Source organism: Miniopterus natalensis, chromosome X (genome assembly GCF_054644295.1).
Source record: "Miniopterus natalensis isolate mMinNat1 chromosome X, mMinNat1.hap1, whole genome shotgun sequence".
Classification (NCBI taxonomy): Eukaryota; Metazoa; Chordata; class Mammalia; order Chiroptera; family Miniopteridae; genus Miniopterus; species Miniopterus natalensis.
This window is the reverse complement of record NC_142103.1, coordinates 43,223,692-43,230,651: the sequence shown is the minus strand read 5'-3', so window position 1 is coordinate 43,230,651 and position 6,960 is coordinate 43,223,692.

Here is a 6,960-nt window from a genome sequence, read left to right as displayed (position 1 = left end):
TATAAAATACTTCTGGAAGACTTTAAGGGAGAGATATGCAGCAATGCAGATGAGGGGATTTTAGCACACCACTGACTTCACTGGATAGGTCTTTTGGACAAAAAAATCAACAAGGAAACAGTAACCCCAAATGACACACTAGACAAGATGGATTTAATTGAAATTTGCAGAACATTCCACCCCAAAGCTGCAGAATATACATTCTTCACAAGTACACACTGGACATTCTCAAAGATAAACCCCATGTTAAGACACAGAGCAAGTCTTTACAAGTTCCAGAAGATGATTGAAATAATATCAAGCGTCTTTGTGGACAACAATGGCATGAAACTAGAAATCAACTACAATAAAAACACTAAAATACATTCAAACACATGGAGGTCAAATAGTACGTTATTAAACAATGAACCGATAACCAAAGACATCAAGGAAGAAATAAAAAACTTTCTGGAAACAAATTAAAATTAACACACTACAACCCCAAATCCATGGAACACAATGAAAGAAGTCTTGAGAGGGAAGTTCATAGCACTACAAGCTTAACTCAAAAAACAAGAAAACTTCAAATAAACTATCTAACCTTACAACTTAAAGACTTAGTAAGAGAACAACAAGAAAAGCCCAAAGTAGAAGAAAGGAAACAACAAAGATCGGAGCAGAAATAGACTAAAGATCAGAGTAGCAACAGACTAAAAAAAAAAAATACAAAAGATAAATGAAAAAAAGACCTGGTTCTTTAAAAAGTCAAAAAAGATAGATTAACCTTTAACCAAATGCATCAAGAAACAAAGAGAAAGCATCTAAATAAACAAATTCAAAAAGGAAAGAGGTGAAGTAACAACTGACATCACAGTAATACACAGGATTGTAAGAAAAAAATATGAAAAACTATATGGTAACAATCTGGACATTGTGGACAAAATGTACAAATTCATAGAAAAATACTATATTCCAAAACTGAATCAGGAAGAATCAGAAAACCTGAATAGGCCAATAACAACTGAAAAAATTGAAGCAGTAATTAAAAAACTTCCAGCAAACAAAAGCGCCGGTCTGGACATCTTCATGGGGGAGTTCTACTAAACATTCACAGGAGAACTAATACCTATTCTCCTCAAACTTATCCAAAAAATCATTATTTGCAGGCAATATAACTTTATATATAGAAAATCCCATCAACCTAACCCCAAAACTGTTGCATCTAATCAATGAATTCAATAAAGTTTCAGGATCTAAAGTTAACATGCAAAAATAAATTGCATTTTTATACACTTATAATGAAGCATCTGGAAAAAAAACCCAAACTATTCCATTTGAAATAGTGTCAAAACCAATAAAATGAGTAGGCTGAAATTTAACCAAGGAAGTGAAAAATTTGTACAATAAAAACTACAAGACTTACTGAAATAAATCAAAGACAACAAATGGAAAGATGTCTTTGTTCATGGATTGGAAGAATTAATATTGTTAAAATGTCTATACTACTTAAAACCACCTATAAATTTAATGCAATTTCTATCAAAAATTCAATGGCATTCTTTAAAGAAATAGAAAAAAATACTAAAATTTATATGGATACCCCAAAATCCTGAAGAGCCAAAGCAATCCAGAGAAAAAACAAAGCTAGAGGCCACACACTTCCTGATTTGAAACAATTCTACAAAGCTATAGTAATTAAAACAATCAAGCAAAAATTTATAATTTTGCATAGTGATGAATGGTAACCAGACTTTTATCATGGTGATCATTTGTAGTGTATACAAATATTGAATTATTATGTTGTACACCTGAAATGAATACAATGTTATATGTCAATTATGCCTCAATAAAAACAAAACAAAAAACCAGCATGGTATTGGCATAAAAATAGACACATAGGCCAAGGGAACATAATAGAGAGCCCAGAATTAAACCTCTGCATGTACCATCAACTAATATTTGGCAAGGGAACTAAATGGGAAGGGGATCTTGTTTTTAACAAATGGTGGTGGGGAAACTGAATAAACTCATGCTGAACAATAAAATTGGACCCTATCTTAAACTACAAACAAAAATTAACTCGAAATAGATTAAAGATTTAAACATAAGACTGATGCCATAAAACTCCAAAAAGAAAATGGAGGAAAAGCTCCAGGATATGAGCCTTGGCAATGATTTCTTAGATGTGACATCAAAAGCACAGATCACAAAAGTAAAAATCAACAAGTGAAACTCCATCAAACTTAAAAGCTTCTGCATAGCAAAAATAAAAATAAATAAATAAAAATAAATAAATTCAATAAAAAGGGAGAAAATACTTGCAAACCATATATACATCACAATTAAGTGGGATTCATTCCAGGAACACAAGGATGGTTCAAAATATGAAAACTGATGACTGTAGTACACCATATTAATAAAATAAAGATTAAAAATTATGGAATCTAAAGGACAAAATACTGATGAACAAAGTAGATTCAGTGGCATAGAAGCATGGAACAGACTGATGGATCTCAGAGGGAAGGTGGGCATGGGTGGGAAGAGATTAACCAAAGAATTTTTATGCATATATTCATAACCCATGGGCACAGACAACAGTGTGGTGAAGGCCTGGGGCAGGAGGTAGGTGAGGAGTAGAAAGGGTCATTGGGGACAAAGAGGGGAGACATCTGTAATACTTTCAACAATAAAGATAAATTTAAAAATACATCATCTAAATAATCAGACATATAAAAACAAAAAAATTATATGATCATATCAATAGATGCACAAATGCATTTTATAAGATACAACATCTTTTTACAATTAAAACACTCAAAGAAATGGGTATAAAAAGAAAGTACCTCAACATAATAAAGGCTACATATGACAAATCCTCAGCTAATATCATACTCAATGGGCAAAAACTGAAAGCTTTTCCTCTAAGATCAGGAAAAGTTCAAGGATGTCCACTCTCACCACTCTTATTCAACATAGTAATAGAAGTCCTTGTGAAAGCAATCAGGTAAGAGAAAGATATAAAAGACATCCGAACTGAGAATGAAGAAATAAAATTGTCACTTTTGCAGATGACAAGATTGTTCATACAGAAAACCCTAAATACATCACCAAAAAACTAATGGAAACAATAAACAAATACAGTAAAGTTGCAGGATACAAAACCAATGTACAAAAATCCACTGAATTCCTATATACTAACAGTAAAATTTCTGAAAAAGAAATGGAAAAAATTATTTTGCAATTGCAACAAAAAATAAAATACCTAGGAATAAACTTGCCCTCATTATTTGATGTGAAGCACCTATATAGTGAAAACTACAAAGAATTATTGGAAGAGATTGAAAAAAGACACAATGAAATGGAAAGATATTTGGTGTTCGTGGATTTTAGCAATCAATATATATGTCAAAATGTCTATATTATCCAAAGTAATATACAGATTTAATGCAATCCTCATCAAAATCCCAAAGAAACAGAACAAAAAATCATCAGATTTGTATGGAACCACAAAATACCTTGAATAACCAAAACAATCTTGGGAATAAAGCCAGAGGTATCCCACTCCCTGACTTAAAATTATTCTACAAAGCATCAATAATCAAAAGAGCTTGATATTGGCAGATAAATAGGCACATGAACAAATGGAATGGAATTGAGATCCCAGAAATAAATACACATGTATATGGGCAAATAATCTTCAACAAATAAGCCAAAGACATACAATGAAGAAAATTTCTTCAATAAATGGTGTTGGAAAAATTGGGAAACCACATGCAAAAGAATGAGGGTACTGTTTGCCCCATAGACAAAATTAATTCAAAACAGTTCAAAGACCTAAATATATGATCTGAAACAATAAATTACATGAAAGAAAACATAAAACATAGGTACCAAACTTATGGACCTTGGTCTTATAGAGGATTTTATGAATTTGATCCCAAAGGAAAGGGAAGTAAAGGCAAAAATAAATGATTGAGTCTAAATGAAAATAAAAAGTTTCTGCACAGCAAAAGAAACTGCCAACAAAACAAAAAAGCAATCATCCAAATGGGAGAAGACAGTTGTAAGCAACAGCTCTGACAAAGGTTACCCACGCCATTATGGTCAGTTAATATTTGACAAATGAGGCAAGAGTATCCAATGGAGTAAAGACAGTCTTTTTAATAAGTGGTGCTGTGAAAATTGGACAGATACATGCAAAAAAATGAAACTAGACCACCAACTTTCACCATAAAGTAAAATAAACTCAAAATGGATAAAAGACTTAAATGTAAGTCACGAAACCATAAAAATCCTGGAAGAAAACATAGGCAGTAAAGTCACAGACATCCCATGTAGTGGACTTTTCACTGATACATCTCCTAGGGCAAGAGAAACAAAAGGAAAAATAAACATATGGGACTACATCAAACTAAAAAGCTTCTGCACAGCAAAAGAAAACAGGCTCAAAATACAAAGGAACCCCACAGTCTGGGAAAACATATTTGCCAAGGATGTATCTGATAAGGGACTAATTTCCAAAGTGCACAAAGAACTCATATTACTCAGCAAGAGGAAGACAAACAACCCAGTTAAAAAATGGGCAAAGGACTTGAATAGACACTTCTCCAAAGAGGACATACAGATGGCCAAGAGACACATGAGAAAATGCTCAACATCATTAATCATCAGAGAGATTCAAATTAAAACCACAATGAGGTATCACTTCACACCTGTCAGAATGGCTACCATCAATAAATCAACAAACTATATGTGCTGGTGAGGGTGTGGAAAAAGGGAAACCCTAGTACACTGCTGGTGGGAACGCAGACTGATGCAACCAGTATGGAAAACAGTATGAAGTTTCCTCAAAAAATTAGAAATGGAGCTGCCTTTTGACCCAGTGATTCCACTCCTAGGAATATATCCTAAGAATCCTGAAACATTAATCAGAAAGAATATATGTACCCTTATGTTCATAGCAGCACAGTTTACAATAGCTAAGATCTGGAAACAGCCCAAGTGCCTATCAGTAGATGAGTGGATAAAAAAGCTGTGGGACATTTACACCATGGAATACTACACAGCTGTAAAGAAGAAGAATCTTGTACCCTTCGGGACAGTATGGATGGACCAGGAGAAAGTTATGCTAAGTGAAATAAGCCAGGCGGAGAAAGACAAACATCACATGATCTCACTTATACCTGGAATCTAAAGAACTTAATAAACTGATGAACAGAACAGATTCAATGACATGGAAGCATAGATGAGACTGACGAATGTCAGAGGGATGGAGGAGGGTGGGTGGGTGGAGGGGGAGAGAATAGCCAAAGAATTTAAATGCATATATGCACAACCCAAGGACATGGACAATGGTGGGGAGAGGAACTGGGGAGGGGGATGGGACAGGGTGGAACGGGTCCTGGGGGGGGGGAGAAAAAAGCACATCTTTAATTTTTTAAACAAAATTAAAATTTAAAAATTAAAAACAAACAAACAAGAAAAACCCACAAAATATATACAGAATTCATGCAACTCAACACGAAACAAAAGAACACATACAATCCAATTAAAAAAATGGTCAGAGGATGTGAACAGACATTTCTCTTAAGAAGACATACAAATGGCTAATAGATATATGAAATCATGCTCAACTTCACTAGTTATTAGAGGAATGCAGATCAAAATTACAATCAGATACCACCTCATAATTGTTAGAATGCTATTATTAACAAAAGTAATAACAAGTGCAGGAGAGGTTGTGGAAAAAGGGGGACCCACATTCACTGTTGGAGAGAATGTAAACTGGTATCGCCACTATGGAATACAGTATGGAGGCCCCTCAAAAATTAGGACTAGAGTTACCATATGACCCAACAATCCCTCTTCTGGGTATCTACCCCCAAACTTTGAAAACATTTATTTGCTAAAATATATGCACCCCAGTGTTAATTGTAGCATTATTCACAGTGGCCAAGACATGGAAACAAGTGTCTTTTAATAGATGGGACTGCAAAAGCAGCCCTAAGAGGGAAATTCATAGCATTACAGGCCTATCTCAAGAAACACAAAAAATCTCAGATAAACAATCAGACTTTATACTTAAAGGAACTTTAAAAAGAACAACAAAAACAAACAAAGCTCTCCCGCCAGGCATGGCTCAGCGGTTGAGGGTCGACCTAGGATCCAGGCGATCAGGGTTCAATTCCCGGTCAGGGCACATGCCCGGGTTGCAGGCTTGATCAATGACTCTCTCATCATTGATGTTTCTATCTCTCCCTCTCCTTTCCTGTCTCTGAAATCAATAAAGATATATTTAAAACAAAACAAAACAAAAAAACACAAAAAAAAACAAAACAAACAAGCAAAAAAAAAGCTCAAAGTGAGTATAAGGAAAGAATTAATTAAGATCAGAGTAGAAATAAATGAATTAGAATCTAAACATACAATACAAAAGATTAATAAAACCAAGAGCTAGTTCTTTGAAAGGATAAAAAAGATAGACAAACCTTTAACCAGACTCATCAAGAAAAAAAGAAAGAAGACCCAAACAAATAAAATCAGACAGGAAAGAGAAAAACTAACAACTGACACCAAAGAAGTACAAAGGGTTGTAAGAAAATATTATGAACAACTATACGCGAAGAGATTGGACAATCTGAACAAAATGGATAAATTCCTAGAAACATACAATCTTCCTAACCTAAATCAGGAAGAATGAGAGAATCTGAATATACAGATTACAGGTAATGAAACTGAAGCAGTAATAAAAAACTCTTAATATACAAAAGTCCTGAAATGGATGGCTTCACAATTAAGTTTTACCAAACATTCAAAGAATTAACACCTATCCTGCTCAAACTATTTCAAAAAATTCAAGAGGAGGGAAGACTTCCAATAAAATTTTATGAAGCCAGCATTATCTTATATTTAAAACCAGATAAAGACACTACAAAGAGAGAAAATTACAGGTCAATATCCCTGATGAACATAGATTCTAAA